This window comes from Schistocerca serialis, chromosome 10 (assembly GCF_023864345.2).
Source record: "Schistocerca serialis cubense isolate TAMUIC-IGC-003099 chromosome 10, iqSchSeri2.2, whole genome shotgun sequence".
NCBI classification, from domain to species: Eukaryota; Metazoa; Arthropoda; class Insecta; order Orthoptera; family Acrididae; genus Schistocerca; species Schistocerca serialis.
In genome coordinates, this window is record NC_064647.1 from 202,557,243 (window position 1) to 202,578,450 (window position 21,208).

A 21,208-nucleotide genomic window follows, 5' to 3' on the forward strand; every position below is an offset into this window, starting at 1 on the left:
ATTCCTCTGTCATCTATTTCGGTATCTACCATTTTGTCATCTGTGCGACAATATAGAGAAGGAACTACAGTGCGGTCTTCCTCTGTGAAACAGCTTTCGAAAAAGACATTTAGTATTTCGACCTTTAGTCTGTCATCCCCTGCTTCAGTACCATTTTAGTCACAGAGTGTCTGGACATTTTGTTTTGATCCACCTAGTGCTTTGACATAAGACCAAAATTTCTTATGATTTTCTGCCAATGATTTTAGAAATTCTCTCCCTTCTGCCTTATTGGTCTTAAGTCGTCCAAAGCACTTTTAAATTCCGATTCTAATACTGAGTACTGTTAACAGTTTAGTGCATCGGAGAGGTTATCTTAGAGTCGTAACAGTTGCAGAGAGTGGATGGACGTAAATGGAGAAGCATGCCAGCGATGTTCCAGCTCCTCAGAGGCTGAACGACAAAGGCCTCACCGCCCGGCGCCAGCAGTTCGCGCGTCGGCCGGCAGATGGCGGGCCTGTAGCAGCCCGGCCATAAAAGCAACGTGCTCTCCCCCCACCATGCCGACCGTGGCTGCCCAATCAGGCGCGACGACCCCCCACCACCGCGCCATTCACACGCGGAGCCGCGGCCCGGTGCCCGCGAGTTGAGAGTGAACGCGCGTGATTCCGCAGTGCGTTCTGGCGTGCCGTCGCGACTTCTTGTTTCGTCTGACAGTTGCTGCGGCTGGAAGCGGATCGCTTCAGCTCGATCGCGTGTCGTATTCACCGCGTGTGCGTGGGTAGCAAAATTTTGACGGCTGTTTCTGAGTGTGTGCGGTTTGTCTCTGCTGTAGCGGCGGCAGGGGCTATGAGTCTGGCTGCGTGAAGGGAGAAGCAGAGAGGAAAAAGGAAGGACGAAGCCGGGGAGAGGCAAGAGGCTTCCAAGACGGCGCGACGCGCAAGGTAAGAGCATCTATCTGCGGAGCTCGTGCTGGTCTCTTTGCGGCGGCGGCAAGGAAGAAGAGGCGGCCGGCGCCCCCGGCTAGGAATTCTTTTTCTTCCCCCCCCCCCCCCCCCCGTCCGCCCCCTCTTCCCCCTCATCCTACAGCCGTGCCGGTAGACCTTGGAATAACTTCCAGCCGGCCGGACACAGGCCGGAGCGGTGCCGCCACAAAAACACTCGGGCAGGGCGCTCGCTTCCGTCTTCAAAACAGACCTGGAGCCGCCGCCTGGCGAGTGAAACAACAGGTGTCCGCTCCCCCCGCCATGGCTGTCACACGGCACTTGCCCTAGTCTGTCTTTAGCACTCATTCAACCACGCTACTTTCTTTGCGAAAATACTTCGGCTTTTAAAAATCCACCTGCTGCATAATGCAACGTACCTCCCTTTCTGATTCGTTGAAGTACCGGGTGATCAAAGAGTCAGTATAAAAACTGAATAAATCACGGCATATGTAGATAGGGAGGTACAAATTGTCACACATGCTTAGAATGACATGGGGTTTTATTAGAAGCAAAACAAAAACAAAAGTTCAAAAAATGTCCGACAGATGGCGCTTCATCCGATCAGAATAGCAATAATAAGAAGTAAGACAAAGCAAAGATGATGTTCTTTACAGGAAATGCTCAATATTTCCACCATCATTCCTCAACAACAGCTGTAGCCGAGGAATAATGTGAACAGCAGTGTAAAGCATGTCCAGAGTTATGGTGAGGCATTGGCGTCGGATGTTGTCTTTCAGCATCCCTAGAGATGTCGGTCGATCACGATGCACTTGCGACTTCAGGTAACCCCAAAGCCAATAATTGCACGGACTGAGGTCTGGGGACCTGGGAGGCCAAGCATGACGAAAGTGGCGGCTGAGCACACGATCATCACCAAACGACGCGCGTAAGAGATCTTTCACGCGCCATCTGTCGGACATTTTGTGAACTTTGTTTTTCTTTTGGTTCTAATAAAACCCCATGTCATTCCAAGCATGTGTGTCAATTTTTACCTCTCCATCTACATTATTCCGTGGTTTATTAAGTTTCCAAATTTATACCGACTTTTTGATCACCCTGTACATCAGCTCGATGCCTCTTTCTTCTTGCTTCCTAGCTTGCGAGCTAGTGGAGACAGCTAAAACTAGCAGACAGAACGTACTGTACGAGAAATACAAAGTGGCGACGATATTCTGTTAGCTAGCCGGCCAGAGTGGCCGAGCGGTTCTAGGTGCTACGGTCGCAGGTTCGAATCCTGCCTCGGGCATGGATGTGTGTGATGTCCTTAGGTTAGTTAGGTTTACGTAATTCTAAGTTCTAGGGGACTGATGACCACAGTAGTTAAGTCCCATAGTGCTCAGAGCCATTTGAATCATCTGTTAGCTAATTTCAGGAGGAGGTCACGGCAAAATTTTGATTTTCCGCTAGGGAAAACTGAAAACTAGTATCTCTACGCAAGGTACTTGCACGAGCATTGCAATTACTGCAGCTATAGGGCTCACAATAACATTTCGCTGACTGGAAAGCGATAATAGGAGTTAAGAGAAAATATGGAAGCACACCGGCAAATGCATGAGTGACATAAATACAGATGCTAGGCACGCCTGCAGGTTACGGGCTGCTTAAAATTAAACTTTAGTTACTTCAGACAGTCCACACGAAAACAAATGCTCGTAGGACTGTGGAACTCTGTGGAAACATTTATAAGGACATGCGGTGGAGAAATAGCGAATAAGCCATTGAAATAAACCACTCCGTCTACATCGGGATCATCCGACCGCCGTGTCATCCTCAGGGGAGGATGCGGATTGGAGGGGCGATTGTGGTCAGCATACCGCCCTCCCGGTCGTTATGATGGTATTCTTGACCGAAGCCGCTACTATTCGGTCGAGTAGCTTATCAGCTTGCATCACGAGGCTGAGTGCACCCCGAAAAATGGCAACAACGCGTGGCGGCCTGAATGGTCACCCATCCAAGTGCCGACCACGCCCAACAGCGCTTAACTTCGATGATCTCACGGGAACCGGTGTATCCACTGCGCCAAGGCCGTTGCCCATTGAAATAAACACATTTTTAAATTTTCTCATTAGAAGATAACATTTGTTAACTGCGCACCATATCTGCGTTCCAGGTTACAAGCTTTGCTGAGTGTTACGACCATCTGCATCGACGACAGCCTGTAACGGCACTGGAGATACCATTTCACAATTGCTCGCAGCACTTTTCGAACAGTGTACCACGGGATGTCCAGCTGTCGTGATACAGCGAGTGTTCTGCTTGAAAATTGCACATTGCATGAAGCAGTCTCAGCCATGGCAACGGTAGCGTCTCCAACAATTTATACTGCAGTCAGCCCTCGGCCTCCCCCAGCAGCAATTAACATATCGCATGCTTGAACATTACTGCAGCTGCTATCCAAGCCTGCAGCTGTATTCAAATACGGGGGCCACCTGTACAGTGTTCGTAATACAGAGGAGTCCAAAAAAATGTATCCACTGTTTAAAAGCCCATAACTGGCAATCTAATAGACGGAGTTGTCTCATCATTGGTAGTGTATTAGTTTGTAGTTCCGGCCATCGCCACACAAGCGTTGTATTGCGTTGTTTTGTTTTGTCAGATGACAGTCGCCAGATAGTCAGTGTTTTGTTCTTAGTTGCACCTAGTTACTCGAGTAAACATGGCTGGCGCAAGGCTTACATTCGATGAAAGGAAGTCAGTTTTGAAGTGGTATTTTAAGTACGAAAACATTAGTGAGGTTCAACGGCAATGGCGAAATGAGTATCAAACAGAGCCACCGACACGTTTAACGATTCGTCGCATTCGAGACAAATTTGAAGCCGAAGGCTGTGTAAAAGACGTACACAAACGACGATCTAAACGGCCTGTAACAACATTAAGTCCAGCTAACTCCCGTCGTGTGTTCCAACAATTCACTCGCTCATCACAGAAGTCTGTGAGACAGTGTGCCCGTGAAACTGGAGTGAGTCGCTCAAGTGTTCGGCGAATTTTGAAGACAACAAAGTGGAAGTCATACATCCAACAAGTGCTACACGCAATGAACGAGGACGACCCAGGTCGTAGAATGGAGTTCTGCGAGTGGTTTACTAACATGGTGCGCAACGATGAAGAGTTTGCCGAGATGATTGTGTGGTCTGATGAGGCACAGTTCAAACTCAATAGTACAGTAAATCGCCACAATTGCCTCTACTGGGCCGCCGAAATTCCGAACGTCCATGTAGACAAAGCCGTGAATTTGCCAGGAGTAAATGTGTGGTGTGGGTTGTCTTACCGAGGCTTGATTGGGCCATTCTTTGACGGCACAGTTACCGGTGAGGTGTACCTTCAGAAGCTTCAGACATCCATTTTACCTGCCATCCGAGACTTGTACGGAGACGAAAGAGTTTACTTTCAACAAGATGGTGCCCCAGTCCAGTACCAAAATCGACTTAGGGCGTATCTCGACGAAAATCTACCAGGAAGATGGATATGCTGTAGAGGTGCTGTGGAGTATCCACCACGTTCCCCGACCAAACTCCTCTGGACTTTTACGTGTGAGGAACACTAAAGGACGTCGTTTATCGACAAAAGCCACGCACATTGGATGAACTTCGAGAATCCATCGTACATTCATGTGCAAATATCCAACTGAACACGCTGCAGTCTGTAGTTCGTGCTGCAGTTCGGCGGCATCGTTTGTGTGTGGATGTTAATGGTGACCATTTCGAACACCTACAGTGATATCTTTAAGTTGGACTTTAAGCTACACTTTCAACAAAAATGAGACAACTCTGTCAATTAGTTTGCAAGTTATGGACTTTTAAACAGTGGATACATTTTTTGGACCCCTCTGTATGTTACAAATTGTAAGAACAGTGTTTTGTGTCGTCAGTGCATTATGCCGGAGCTGAGTACATTCGAACGGTGGTAGGTTGTACGTGTTCGTATGGTGGCTGCTTCCGCAGCCAAGGCAGCCAAAATGTTTGGTGTTTCAAGAGGCATAGTATCGAAGATTTATAGGCTACCGCGTACAGGGAAAGTGGAAAAAAAATCATCATCCGCTGAGTCACAACGCGGACGAAAGTGTGTATTGAGTGATAGTGACGAACGGTCATTGGAGAGGACTGCGACGAAAACCAACTGACGACAGCTACAGAACTGAAAGTACGCGGCGCCAAAACAACGCGAAGGGAGATCAAGAGGCAGAAAACTGCAGGGCCAGCTGGAGTTCCAAAACCGCGGAACGGTGATGTAAATGCCAGGAAAAGGAAACCGCTGTGCCGAATCCATAAAACCTGGACTTTGGACCAATGGAGGAAAGCCTTTTGATCGGACGAGCCTTGTCTCGCACTGTTTCCATCTAACCGAGTTTAGCCTCGACATCTACATCTACGTTTATACTTCGCAAGCCACCCAAAGGTGTGTGGCGGAGGGCACTTTACGTGCCACTGTCATTTCCTCCCATTCCTGTTCCAGTCGCGCACGGTTCGCGGGAAGAACGACTGCCGGAAAGCCTCCGTGCGCGCTCGAATCTTTCTAATTTTACATTCGTGATCTCCTCTGGAGGTATAAGTAGGGGGAAGCAATATATTCGATACCTCATCCAGAAACGCACCCTCTCGAAACCTGGACAGCACGCTACACCGCGATGCAGAGCGCCTCTCTTGCAGAGTCTGCCACTTGAGTTTGCTAAACATCTCCGTAACGCTATCACGCTTACCAAATAACCCTGTGACGAAACGCGCCGCTCTTCTTTGGATCTTCTCTGTCTCCTCCGTCAACCCGATCTGGTACGGATCCCACACTGATGAGCAATACTCAAGTATAGGTCGAACGAGTGTTTTGTAAGCCACCTCCTTTGTTGATGGACTACATTTTCTAAGGACTCTCCCAATGAATCTCAACCTGGCACCCGCCTTACCAAAATTCATGTCGGTATCCCTGGGAACGAAGCTGCAGATGCTGCAAAAGCTCCAGCCTCAGACAGCTTCTTGTTGTGTGCCTTCATCTGATTTTAGCAGGGTCGTTCGTCAGCGCATTTTATCGCTGCGGCATGCCGATTGGTCTACACTTACTGAAAAGAAGCTTCGGGCCTCGAAACCTCTCCCCACGGCTTGGACGACCTCTTCACGCTCTTCTCGGCGGGAGGAGGTCGTTTTGGCCCGGTTACGGATTGGACACTGCCGGTTCAGCCATCGCCACCTGCTGACGGCTGCACCGGCGCCGTTCTGCCCATGTGGGCAATTGCTGACGGTACGCCACATTTTAACGTCCTGTCCGAATTTTAATACACTGCGAGTTGATCTTGGCCTGCCATGTACTCTGGATGCCATTTTAGCGGATGACCCAGGAGCAGCTGCTCGCGTTCTTCGTTTTATCCACTTGACAAACCTGTCTAACGACATTTGATTATGCTGTTTTCTCTTAATCCCTTGCCTTTTAATATGCCTTTTATAGTGTTGTCCCTTTTAGTTGCTGTTTTATCTTGTGCCTCGCAATGCATTGATAACTTAGTCTGGGCGCTAATGACCATTGTAGTTGTGCGCCCTAAAACCACAAAAAAAAATAAAAAATTATATGGTCATTCGCCTTCAAATCGTTCCGCACGCATATACCCAGATATTTTACAGAAGTAACTGCTACCAGTGTTTGTTCCGATATCATATAATCATACAATAAAGGATCCTTCTTTCTATGTATTCGCAATACGTTACATTTGTCTATGTTAAGGGTCAGTTGCCACTCCCTGCACCAAGTGCCTATCCGCTGCAGATCTTCCTGCATTTCGCTGCAATTTTCTAATGCTGCAACTTTTCTGTATACTACAGCATCATCCGCGAGAAGCCGCATGGAACTTCCGACACTATCTACTAAGTCACTTATATATACACTCCTGGAAATTGAAATAAGAACACCGTGAATTCATTGTCCCAGGAAGGGGAAACTTTATTGACACATTCCAGGGGTCAGATACATCACATGATCACACTGACAGAACCACAGGCACATAGACACAGGCAACAGAGCATGCACAATGTCGGCACTAGTACAGTGTATATCCACCTTTCGCAGCAATGCAGGCTGCTATTCTACCATGGAGACGATCGTAGAGATGCTGGATGTAGTCGTGTGGAACGGCTTGCCATGCCATTTCCACCTGGCGCCTCAGTTGGACCAGCGTTCGTGCTGGACGTGCAGACCGCGTGAGACGACGCTTCATCCAGTCCCAAACATGCTCAATGGGGGACAGATCCGGAGATCTTGCTGGCCAGGGTAGTTGACTTACACCTTCTAGAGCACGTTGGGTGGCACGGGATACATGCGGACGTGCATTGTCCTGTTGGAACAGCAAGTTCCCTTGCCGGTCTAGGAATGGTAGAACGATGGGTTCGATGACGGTTTGGATGTACCGTGCACTATTCAGTGTCCCCTCGACGATCACCAGTGGTGTACGGCCAGTGTAGGAGATCGCTCCCCACACCATGATGCCGGGTGTTGGCCCTGTGTGCCTCGGTCGTATGCAGTCCTGATTGTGGCGCTCACCTGCACGGCGCCAAACACGCATACCACCATCATTGGCACCAAGGCAGAAGCGACTCTCATCGCTGAAGACGACACGTCTCCATTCGTCCCTCCATTCACGCCTGTCGCGACACCACTGGAGGCGGGCTGCACGATGCTGGGGCGTGAGCGGAAGACGGCCTAACGGTGTGCGGGACCGTAGCCCAGCTTCATGGAGACGGTTGCGAATGGTCCTCGCCGATACCCCAGGTGCAACAGTGTCCCTAATTTGCTGGGAAGTGGCGGTGCGGTCCCCTACGGCACTGCGTAGGATCCTACGGTCTTGGCGTGCATCCGTGCGTCGCTGCGGTCCGGTCCCAGGTCGACGGGCACGTGCACCTTCCGCCGACCACTGGTGACAGCATCGATGTACTGTGGAGACCTCACGCCCCACGTGTTGAGCAATTCGGCGGTACGTCCACCCGGCCTCCCGCATGCCCAGTATACGCCCTCGCTCAAAGTCCGTCAACTGCACATACGGTTCACGTCCACGCTGTCGCGGCATGCTACCAGTGTTAAAGACTGCGATGGAGCTCCGTATGCCACGGCAAACCGGCTGACACTGACGGCGGCGGTGCACAAATGCTGCGCAGCTAGCGCCATTCGACGGCCAACACCGCGGTTCCTGGTGTGTCCGCTGTGCCGTGCGTGTGATCATTGCTTGTACAGCCCTCTCGCAGTGTCCGGAGCAAGTATGGTGGGTCTGACACACCGGTGTCAATGTGTTCTTTTTTCAATTTCCAGGAGTGTATATTGTGACCATGGCTAGGTTCGGTGGGCTGGGCAGCGATGTCGTGGTTTCCCACGGGCCGCTCGGTTACTCCTCAAGACTGCATTTCTGCCGAGGATGATGTGACCATTCTGGCCGACCAGGCCCGTCCCACGATACAGTGTCAGTTCCCTAGTGGTGCCGCTATTTTCCAAAACGACAGGATCCGTGTTCACCCAGCTCGCGACGTCCAGGGCTCGTTTTGAGAGCACGAGAACAAATTGTCGCATCTGCGCTGGCCAATGCAGCCGCCAGATCACAACTGGGAAAGCACGACTAGCGTTGTAGTGGACTTGGGTTCCACGACATTCCGAAATTTCTCGAGTCCAAGGATTTTCATCCATACATACGGTAGTCCATTGATCGTGACCGGGCCAAATATCTCACGAAATAAGCATCAAACGACAAAACTACAAAGAACGAAACTCGTCTAGCGTGAAGGGGGAAACCAGATGGCGCTATGGTTGGCTCGCTAGATGGCGCTGCCATAGGTCAAACGGATATCAACTGCGTTTTTTTTTAAATAGCAACCCCCATTTTTTATTTCATACTCGTGTAGTACGTAAAGAAATATGAATGTTTTACTTGGACTACTCTTTTCACTTTGTGATAGATGCCGCTGTAATAGTCACAAACATATGGCTCACAATTATAGACGTACAATTGGTAATAGGTAGGTCTCTTAAATTGAAATACAGAACGTAGGTACGTTTGAACATTTTATTTCGGTTGTTCCAATTTGATGCATGTACCTTTGTGAACATATCATTTCTGAGAACGCATGCTGTTACAGCGTGACTACCTGTAAATACCACATTAATGCAATAAATGCTCAAAATGATATCCGTCGACCTCAATGCATTTGGCAATACGCGTAACGACATTTCTCTCAACAGCGAGTAGCTCGCCTTCCGTAATGTTCGCACATGCATCGACAATGATCTGACGCATGTTGTCAGGCGTTGTCGGTGGATCACGATAGCAAATATCCTTCAACTTTCCCCAAAGAAAGAAATCCTGGGACGTCAGATCCGCTGAACGTGCGGGCCATGGTACGGTGCTTCGACGACCAATCCACCTGTCATGAAATATGCTATTCAATACCGCTTCAACCGCACGCGAGCTATGTGCCGGACATCCATCATGTTGGAGGTACATCGCCATTCTGTCATGCAGTGAAACATCTTGTAGTAACATCGGTAGAACATTACGTAGGAAATCAGCATACATTGCACCATTTAGATTGTCATCGATAAAATGGGGGCCAATTATCCTTCCTCCCATATTGCCGCACTATACATACATTAACCCGCCAAGGTCGCTGATGTTCCACTTGTCGCAGCCATTGTGGATTTTCCGTTGCTCAATAGTGCACATGATGCCGGTTTACGCTACCGCTGTTGGTGAATGACGCTTCGTCGCTAAATAGAACGCGTGAAAATATTCTGTCATCGTCCCGTAATTTCTCTTGTGCCCAGTGGCAGAACTGTACACGACGTTCAAAGTCGTCGCCATGAAATTTCTCGTGCATAGCAATATGGTACGGGTGCAATCGATGTTGATGTAGCATTCTCAACAGCGACGTGTTTGAGATTCCTGATTCTCACGCAATTTGTCTGCTACTGATGTGAGGATTAGCCGCGACAGCAGCTAAAACACCTACTTGGGCGTCATCATTTATTGCAGGTTGTGGTTGACGTTTCTCATGTGGGTGAACACTTCCTGTTTCCTTAAATAACGTAACGATCCGGCGAACGCTCTTGGATGATGTCGTTCAGGATACCGAACAGCATACATAGCACACGCCCGTTGGGCATCGTTGGGCATTTTAATCACAATAGCCGTACATCAACACGATATCGACCTTTTTCGCAATTGGTAAACGGTCTATTTTAACACGGGTAATGTATCACGAAGCAAATAGCGTCCGCACTGGCGGAATATTACGTGATACCACGTACTTATAGGTTTGTGACTATTACTGCACCATCAGTCACAAAGTGAAAAAAGTGGTCCAGCTAAAACATTCATATTTCTTTACGTACTACACGAATATGTAAAAAAATGGGAGTTCCTATTTAAAAAAACGCAGTTGATATCCGTTTGACCTATGGCAGCGCTATCTTGCGGGTCAACCATAGCGCCATCTGGTTTCCCCCTTCAAGCTAGACGAGTTTGTTTCTTTGTAGTTTTTTCGTTTGATGCTTATTTCATGAGATATTTGGTCCGACAACTATCAATGGACCACCCTGATAATGTTTTCTTTCAATGACGTAGTGTAACAAGTTTAATTGCGGAATAAAATACAGTGACGTATTGAAACGTCATCATTGTGTTGCACAATGATTTCATTAGGTTTTATTTATATAAAGAGACTCATGAAAATTATGAGCTAATAAAATAAAAGTGAAGCAGAAAACACAGAAGTATTTAAGCTGTCATTCACTGATCTAATGCCCTGTGATGGTTTGCCGTTTCTTGACCGAATGTCCTTCTTTTAACAACTTACATTGTAGTGTCTACTTGCCGTCTTGAGTTAGCGGCCGTTTTAGTTCAGGGCCTCCGTCGTCTCCACGGCGTATTTTGTGGACCTTTCTCCAAGAAGAAGACTTTGTTTTTAGCTACCTTTCCTTTCGTCGATTGGGTTTAACGTGTAGTTGCTTTTAACTTCTTTTTCTGATTAGTGTTAAAAACAAAGACAAGCCCGCTGACCTAATAATCTGTGGACCCACCTTAAAAGAAGCTTTTGAAATTACTACGAAGAACAACTACGGCGAACATTTTGCAGTACTTACGTCTTAAAATTAAACTGGTACGACTTACAGAAAACGTAAGATATAACACATAAAAACGTAAATATCAACAAAAATAGAAGTCATCTAACTTATATTTCGTAATTTTATACGAAAAAACCTGTACGTTGTCATTTGCACGATGACTTGGAAATGGCAACCTGCCGAAACGAGACTCGTCGGTTATGTAAATAATGGGCTAATAAAATCATTGTGCAGCAGAAGATGGGAAAATATTGTGGTTCGTAACATCCCTGAAATGGACTCGCTTGCCCGTAGTCGCTTCCTGAAGCCAGTGAAACAGCTCTGCGATAAATTAGAACGTTGTAGCGAACTTAGTCGTAATCTGGAGTGTGTTGTGTTAGCGTGCGAGGGTCAACCCGAGTGTCAATTTTCGCGCGTGCGCCTAAGTAGTTCCGCAATTTCCGCTAGGGGCGGTGTGGTTTGTTCTCGGGAGGCGCAGAGCTTTTATTCCTTGTTTTGTTACTTTTCGTGTGTCGGTTATTCTGTGTGTTATTGCCTTCAGTCTTATATGGGTTCCTACGTACAATGTATCTAGTAACGCATGCAGACAACGAGCTCGCTAAGCCCAACTGATTTCGCGTTCCTAGTCTCGCGAGTCCGGTATTTAGTGTTCCTTACAGCAGACTCTATTGTCACAAGGCCTGACAGTCACACACAGTGGCCAAAAAGTAGACTTCGGTCCAACATCACATTCACTGGCTTCGGCTCTTGAGAAAAAACTGGGGTGCCCCTTCTGCACAGTGTGTTCCAGTGGTGCGACCTTATGTTTTTGGGACGGTAGCTTATTTGATGATTTGGCGCTACGTGTCTTAATCAACGCTGATTTCAGATTCAATTTCGCTACTTGGCTCCGAAAATGGCACATAATTGACGTCCGAATGATGAAACAAATAGGCTGTATCAGAAAGAATCATCTGATTTGGCACATCTATATTTTTGAAACTAATGAACGTGATGAACGGGAAACTCTAAAACTTTTTTTTTACTACCTTTTCATAGATGTTCAATACGACCCCTTGAGATGCACGGCATGTGTCAATCCAGTATTCAGATTGTTCCCACGCTGAAGCGAGCATGTCTTGAGTTACAGCTTCCACAGCTGCTGTTATGCGATGTCTCAGTTCATTCATTGTTGTTGGTAGCGGAGACACACAAACAGAGTCTTTTATAAACCTCACAAGAAATCATCACATACAGTCAGGTCCGGTGACCTTGAACGCCAGTAATGTAAAGCTGAATTATTTGGTCCAATGCTACCAGTCCATCGTTCAGTAATCCTTTGATTTAAAAATTCCCGCACTCCGAGATTTCAGTGTGTTGGAGTCCCATCCCGTTAGTAAATGAGGTCGTTCAAATCAGTCTCTTAAGTCTGGGAAAAGCAAGTTCTCAAGCATATCGAGATATGTACTTCCTGTAACAGCGTTCTCAGCTAAGAAAAATGGACCGTACAACTTTTCCCGTGAAACTGCAAAAAACACATTAAATTTTGGAGAATTCCTGTCATGTTGTACAACTTGATGTCGTTGATCCGTACCCCATATTCTCACATTATGACGGTTCACCTTTCCATTTAATTGGAATGGCGCTTCATCACTAAACATCAAGCGTGGAAGAAAACTGCCATCCTCCATCTTGCCAACAACGAAATTATAGAAAACCACACGTTCTTGTTTGTCAGCTTCACGAAGAGCTTGAAGTAGCTGAATTTTGTATGGTTTCATGTGTGAACGTCGACGGAATACATGCCAGACGAAAATCGGGGGCATGTTGAGCCGTCGAGCTGCACGGCAAATGGATTTCTGCGGACTCCTTGTGAAACTATGGCGGATGCGTTAGACGTCTGTGTCAGACACTCAGGGACGGCCTGACGATTTGCCTTTAAACAAACAACCTGTTTCTCGGACTTGTTCATGCCATCTTCTAATGCTCTGTGCTGTAGGAAGATCCACACCGTACCTAGTACGAAAGTCACCTGCAATGTGCAAAACGCAGAACACAAAAAAAAACTCTTCTGTTGTCCCGACACCATTTTTACTAGAACTGAAGTGGAACGGGCCGTTGTGGCCGTGCGGTTCTAGGCGCTTCACTCTGGAACCGCGTGACCGCTACGGTCGCAGGTTCGAATCCTGCCTCGGGCATGTATGTGTGTGATGTCCTTAGGTTAGTTAGGTTTAAGTAGTTCTAAGCTCTAGGGGACTGATGACCTCAGCAGTTAAGTCCCATGGTGCTCAGAGCCATTTCGAGCATCTCTGTAACGCTCTCGCGCCAACTAAACGACCCCGAGACGAAACGCGCCGCTCTTCTTTGGATATTCGCTATCTCTTCCATCAATCCTACCAGGAAGGTGTCCCAAATTGATGAACAATACTCAAGAATCGATCGAAGAAGTGCTTTGTAAGCCACTTCTTTTCTGCATGAATTATATATTTCCTTACAATTCTTGGACTGGATTTCAGCCTGGCATACACGTTTCCTATTGTTTCTTTTATGTGGTCATTACACTTGAGGTAGCGCTGCGACGATATTCCTAGTTATTTTACGGTGGCAACTATTTTCAGAAATTTGTCGTCAATAGTATAGTTCTGCAGTAGTTGATTTTTTCCTTCCGTATATGCCAGTGCGTTACATTTATTTACTCCCAGTGTCAACTGCCAGAGCCTGCACTAGTTATCGACCCACTGCAGGTCATCCTGCAAATCGATACCGTCTTCTGGCGTTGCTACATTCTTATAGATAACTGCGTAATCTGCGAACAGTCTTAAAGGGCTTGCGATGCTTTCAACTACATCAATTATATGAAGGGCTTATTTCAATAGTGGTACAAGTCCATTTTTGCTCATTCTGAGATACAGAGTTCTAAAGTTAGATGCAGTTGAGATACCAGAAATATTCCAGTATATATACTTGAATATTTCTGGAATCTCAACTGCAGATATTGCATCGCTCTTTTAACTTTAGGACTCTGTATCTCAGAATGAGCAAAAATGGACTTGTATCACTATTGAAATAAGCCCTTCATATACGAGTGAGGGAGCTAAATATATCCAGATTAAATAAAGTCGAGCGGAGGCTTTCGCCAAATTATAGTGGACGATACGGCGAATTTCCTGTCGTTCGCAAGTAGTTTTAATAGTTTGTAGTCGCCATACTACGACACCGACTTTGTTTTTTCTTCTGACTGAACTATATATACTTTTTACTGTGACATTTGAAGGAAGCTTCTAAGAGAACGTCAACGACATAACGTATATGGGACTTTATCAAATAGTATCAAGGTAACAGCGCAGCAAGACACTTTGAGGTCGACGGGAGAAGAAGTTCCACAAACTTCTTCCCTATTATACAAAGTGTAAGCAAACACGTAACTCTGGTACGTTTCGTGTGTTTATTAACACGGCTGTCACGCTATAAAGAGACTCTGAAGAAAAAAATACTGCGCGTTGGATTTCATCTGATATTAACGGCAGCACAAGCTCGTGTTATACGGCACTTCTTCCCTCGAGAATCGTCGATGTTTCCTAATAGACCATTTGTTTTAATTTTCGCCTGATTTGAAACAGTGTAGAGGTGTTAAGTTTTGCTATCGTGCAGACTCTTTTGCGTTTCCTAAACAACCGTTCGATTGCTTTCTAAATTTCCCTTCAGAGGGTCTGTCACTGCATGTGTGGAATGAGAGGGCATCCATCGTGTTTGTACCACACTGCAGGGACAAGGGTATTTACAAGAGTGCTCCGCAGAAGTGTTATGGCACCGCTATTATGTTCTATATACATAAATGATTTGGCGAACAGATTGTGCAGCAATCTGCGATTGTTTACTGGTGACGCTGCGGTGTATGGTAAAGCTCAAAATGATTCAAATGGCTCTGAGCCCATAGGACTTAAAATCGGAAATCAACAGTCCCCTAGAACTTAGAACTACGTAAACCTAACCTAAGGACATCACACACAGCCATGCCCGAGGCAGGATTCGAACCTGCGATCGTAGCAGTCGCGTGGTTCCAGACTGAAGCGCCCAGAACCGCTCGGTCACAGCGGCCGACTCTATGGTAAAGCGTCGAAGATGAGCCAGTGTAGAAGGATACAAGATGACTTGGACAACATTTCTAGTTGGTGTGGTGAATGGCAGTTAACCCTAAATGTGGAAAAATGTAAGTTAATGCGAATGAGTAGGGAGATCAAACCTATAATGCTCGAATATAGCATTATTAGTGCCCTGCTTGACACATTCAAGTCGTTTAAATATCTGGGCATAACGTTGCAAAGCTATATGAAATAAACGAGCCTTTGGAGATTGCGGTAGGAAAGGCGAATATTCGACTACGGTTTAGTGGGAGAATTTCAGGAAAGTGGGGGTTCATCTGTAAAGGGAAGGGCATATGGGACGCTCGTGCGACCTATTCTTGGGTATTGCTTGAGTGTTTGGGATCCGAAGCAATTCAGAGGTGGGCTGCTAGATTTGTTACCGGTAGGTTGGAACAACACACAAGTGTTACGGAGACGCATCTGGAACTCAAACGCAAATCCCTGGAGAGAAGATGACGTTCATTTCGAGGAACACTATTGAGAAAATTTACAGAACCGGCATTTAACATCGATTGCAAAACGATCCCACTGCCACCAACATACGTTTCGTGTAGGGACTACGAAGATAAGATACGAGAAATTAGGGTTCCTCTCGCTCTATCCGCTTGCGGAGTATGTATGTAGATGTACGTATATTGCTTCATGACCAGTGGGATGTCATCCAATAACTGCGGGCAGCAGCATATCTTAGGAACTCGAGATACTTTAGAGCATTTAGATTCACATCAATAAAATGGGAACAATGGAGCAGGTCTTGAAATACACGCACCAAACGTTGATGGGCCAAGAGCGTTGTTTTTATCCACTTTTTGAGGCAGCGTGGGTTTTCAACTGGCGATTAGTGCATATTGCGAAGGGCGAAGTCGTAAACAACACTTCTTCCTTAAACAAAACTTTACATAGGTGACTTAGCGCTTTCCGGAGATAGCATTCGGAGAAGCATAAGCAATTTTGGAAGTCTTTCTCACGAAACTGTAAACGCAGCGAAATGTGAAGAGGATTAAGTGCCATGGAATGCAGTATTCGCAGATCACACGCTTGATTGATCTTCTCCTACCTCCGACATGCCTCCTATTGACATTTGTTTCGTGTATTATTGCTGTTAAAATGTTAGTGTCATTTCCTTCATCAGTTACTATTCTTTTTCCTTGGTGTATTTTATTGTCCACTCTTGCGTTTTCTAGAACTTTTCTTTTATAATGTTTTGCAAAGACAGATCGCGAATGCGTGGCATGATCTGGATACTCTTCAGCACTCAACCGCATCGCAGCACTAATAGTTTGGCGACATTTGCCCTAAACGACACTCGCTTTCTCGATTGTAAAATGTAATCATATTAGAAAAAAAAGAAAAACAAAAAGCAGGTGTCGTAATTTGGTGATTATAAACGAGAAAAATTACTTGCGAACTTCAGGAAATTCGCCAAATCGTTCGCTATAACTTGTCGGAAACTACACCTCGATATATTTATTTATTCTGGGTATATTTGTGGTGGTCTGTCTTAGCTGCCTCACCCCGTATATTGTAAACAGCAGCGGTGCTGTTACACTTCGTTGGAGTACTCCTGAAATTATCTGTACATCTGTCCCTTTTTTTCAGTTAAGAGCGACCTGTTGATCTCTGTCTGCAAGGGAATTCTGAGTCCAGTCCACAAATCTGATCCGACACTAGATAATATCGCGTTCTTTTTCACTAAATGGCGGTGCAGAACTGTGTCAAATGTATTCCTTAGGCCAAGGAATACTCCTTCAACCAACGGGGATTTCACCGGCGAAGAGAACGAGCTGGGTTTCGTAGGATCTGTTCGCGGGAATGGTTTTAGTTTTCATTGAGGATATTTTCAGAAACGTCATAATTGCAGATCCAAAGCGTGAAATATGTCCAGCCTCGGCTAAATGGAAGCGAGAGAGTTTAGATAACGCTCCGCAAGTGTGAGGAGTTGCTCTGAAATAATACGAGAGATGACACTGTGACACAGAAGTGCTTTTCGCTGATTTAATTGGTAATGCGTGATTGAAACAGAAAATCGCGAGTGATTTATTTTAAACTCTATCGTGCGCGTCAACTGAGTTTTATTTTCGAATTACCGCATAAAACTGACACGTCGCTTCACGTCAGAACACAGGGGTCTGCTACCTGCATTGAATGCAATCGCAACGTTCTCGGCAACCCTGTCATTTGACTTATGTGAAGGATTTCACGTTTTTCCCCTCGTTGCCCCTTCACCAACTCAAATACAAATCAATTTACGCCTCCAGGGAGCGTGAATTAGTCAAATCATCTGATTTGATCGATTTAGCTTCCGCATTTGTAACCCATTCTGAAGTCCTGCAGAAGCTAGCGCGTACGAAGAAGGGCAGCGCAAATTGTAACAGATTTGTATGACCAACGGCATAGTGTCACAGAAATGTTGGAAATCTTGAACTAAAGTGTTTTTAAAATATATGCCAATTATGAGGGCTGGCCCAGAAGTAACCGATCTAACAAAGAAAACACAATTTTGGCAAAAAGTCTTTATTTCTCTAAGTAACCTCCTTTCAATTCTTGCCAACGATTTTCAATTGTTCAGATGTATCCGTGCGTGCTGTTTCACCTTTTCTCACGATTCCTACGAGAGAGATACGTTGCGGAATGCACAGGATGGGCGTAAAGTCTGTGTGCGGTTATCATAATATTATTTCTCAAGTCAATATCCCTTTTTTTCAACACATACTAATCGTACAGGGATTAATGAGGTATCGTCAGAAAGATTTTTTTAACCGTCTTCTGACATCGCATACCGATTCTGCACTAAAACTTAGTATTTGTGGAAAATTTTAGGCTAAAAGACACTTTTAACAATCATAGGCAAAATGACATCACGGATGTCCAGCTTGATACCTACATTTTACGAAGTTAACTTATTAATCACGAATAAGGGACTCCCTTTTCATATTGTCTTATTACAAATACCGTTTTATTTGTTTTGAAGTACTTATTAACTTGATAATTTGTGTTCAGCATAGCCATACATAACACTCGAGACCACTGAGGTAGTCTATTATCTCTGCCGCTCATACAAGTTGATTTTCTAAACGAAAACTACCCGAAAAGAGAGACATATTTAGCAATGTAGCCTTGAACTGTGATTTACCTATTGCACTTACAGCTTAACATGCTTACATAATGTACGAAGTGCAATTAAAATCTCAAAATAAAGTTAGAGGTTATTGTAGCTTTACAGTGATGTGGGAGATAACAAGCGAACACTATCTTCTAAGCTATACAATTCATATTTATTTACTTCTTTCTATTTTATGTGTGTATTCCTCGTTAAACTTTTGTTCAACAACAGGTAAAATATTGTGATCGGAAGGTAGAAATTACAAGCAATTGATGACAGTCGAATATTGACACCGGGAGAACTGTTGTAATACTACGGATAAACTTAACACCATCTGATCCAAGTAGGCCTTATCAGTTGACAAGAAGACAGCTGCCTATTAAAACTGCATTTGCAATCGCTATAAGTAAGTCTCTGGGACATGTGCTTCAAGGAGCAGGATTGTATTTACTTAATCCCGTCGTTTCTCATGGACAACACTGTATGTAGCCTTTTCAAAGGTAACTATATCAACTAATATTGTTGTATCCCTTAACGAAACGGAAAAACAAAAAGTACACGAGGATTACATTCTTACGTTAAATATCGTTTATACCGAGGAATTGTAATGCTCTGCAAAGGATTTTATTCAAAATTATATGCATGGAATTGTGTGTACAAGGATGTACCATACATTTATTACTATTGTTTCACGTCGTTCGGTTCATTTTTATAGAAGTTTTCTCTCCATTCCTACAAGTAGCGTTATCCCAATGATTGCACATATTCCAAATACTGTCGTTATTTACAATTACAAAACTGCGAAAGCTTCGCAAGAGTCCGCTGGTTATCAGTATTTATTTTCCAACAGCGATGGAACCTACAAATATGTGGTTTGCGACAAAGGAATGAATAAATCGCCAAGTTTTTGTTACGATGTCAATAAACTTCAACAAGTGCGTCGTTTGTTTCTCGAAGAATGTCTATTTGATATTCGATTTCACGCTATACGCTAGACAACATTCATTGTGTAACACTAGAAACAGTGTCTTTTATCCTTCTTCTTAATATATCCAGATCGGGAACTTGGGTAGCGTAAACCTTGTCCTACACGTAGCACCAAAAAAGAACTCTAAACGCGTTACGTCTGCTGATCTTGCAGTCCGAGCACTGGTACCATAACGCCCAATCCACCTGCCGGGAAATGTTTCATTAAGAAAATTCCTGAAATGCAAACTTCTATGCGGTGGTACACCGTCTTGTTGAAAATTACATCAGGCTGCAAGTGTCTCGGTTGCGGTTCCGCAAACTGTTCTTCCATAATGAGATTTTCACTCTGCAGCGGAGTGTGCGCTGATATGAAACTTCCTGGCAGATTAAAACTGTGTGCCGGACCGAGACTCGAACTCGGGACCTTTGCCTTTCGCAGGCAAGTGCTCTACCAACTATTTTTTTTAATCGTTGGGTTTGGTCGTTGCGGACGTCATATGACCTTTGTTAAAGTTCGTTTGTTAATACTTCCACAATTTTTTTTTTTTTTAATTACATAGGACGACCAGCTCTTTGACCGAACACGCTGAGCTACCGTCCGGCCCCAACTAATGTACCCAAGCACGACTAACACCCCGTCCTCACAGCTTTACTTCTGCCATAGCCAGACATATTAGCCATTAGCGAGTTTTCGACAAAAAAGGAAGGACCTGTCACTGTGTTCTGTATTAAACCGCACCACATATTCATTTCAGCGGAATCTCCTACCCGATCTAAGGCATCGTGTGGACTTTCCGAGCCCATATCCCCACATTGTGCTTGTTCACTTTACCTGATATGTGGAATGTAGCCTCGTCTGAAAAACAAATTCTTTGAAGAAACTCATTGCTGTGCCAATATCTCAGTTGCAAATTCTGCTCGACAAGTTCCTTAACCCGGTTGTATTGCGTGTCTTAACCCAACATTATATGCATGCAGGTGCAATCTGTTTCTTAGATTTTTCACACTGTCTTAGGAATCCTTAGTTCACGAGATTCGCGTCGAGTAGATTCGGAAGGACTTTGTAAGAACGCCTGTTGCACAGCTCCAATACATTCTTCACTGACCGAGGGCGGCCCTGTTCGCAGAGGATCTAACACACTGGCGGTCTGCTTAACCTTCATGTACCACGCAACAATATTCCTGCTATCAGGTGCTTCTCTTCCGTATTGTCTTCGAAAATTACGTTGCCCAGTAATTTGAGATACGCATATCCTCCTCCTCAATCAAGAAGCTCCTCAGTTAGCCTCACGAGGGCTGAGTGCACACCGCTTGCCAACAACAATCTCGTTTTCTTTAAGAAAAAAAAATCTTAATAAAAAGCAGAAGACCTGATCTTTTGTAGACAGACGTCGTATATGACTTAACAACGCGAACTTTTCTTCACTCTTCCTGGAGTCAAATCAGCGAATGTAGAACGTGGAAACTTGTATGGAATGCAGTAGCTACGTAATCACACGCACTACGTTTAAGTGCGACACATCTTCTGAAAGATGAAAACCGAATTTCGGAGAACGATTTTCGCTGTTGTGTATACATGCTAAGGGGGGATGTAACGGAAAATGTAAACATGTATTTAAAGAATATTTATTAATGCACAAATCTAAGATTTTGCATGTGTAAAGCAAAAGAGCTGTATTTTAACGGAAAAATATAATGAAATACTCAGGAGAAATATTTTTGTCCGAAATTTGAATATTTAATTTGTTATTGTCTTTTTTATAAAAAGCCATAACTCGAATTCTAATCATGCAATTAATCTGAAAATTTTATTGTAGTGTCCTGAGGATGTTACAAGACCACTGCAGTTATTAATTTATGGTACAAACTGTATCTTTAACAGAGTTTTTAATTTTGCACATCCAAAATTAACTTTTTTTCTACATGCAATCAAATAAAAATCAGAATGTAGCAGCAGAATCTCA

At 44.9% G+C, this 21,208-nt stretch overlaps 1 protein-coding gene across 3 annotated transcripts in view; it reads left to right on the forward strand.

Annotated features, from left to right (window-relative positions):
* Positions 1–633: 633 nt before the first annotated feature.
* LOC126425318 (interference hedgehog) overlaps positions 634–21,208 on the forward strand; it is a 602,807-nt gene continuing 582,232 nt past the window's right edge. For all 3 annotated transcript variants that reach the window (XM_050088299.1, XM_050088300.1, XM_050088301.1), the window contains exon 1: positions 634–923. The gene's annotated coding sequence lies outside the window, so the exon portion shown is untranslated. The remainder of the gene's footprint in view (positions 924–21,208) is intronic.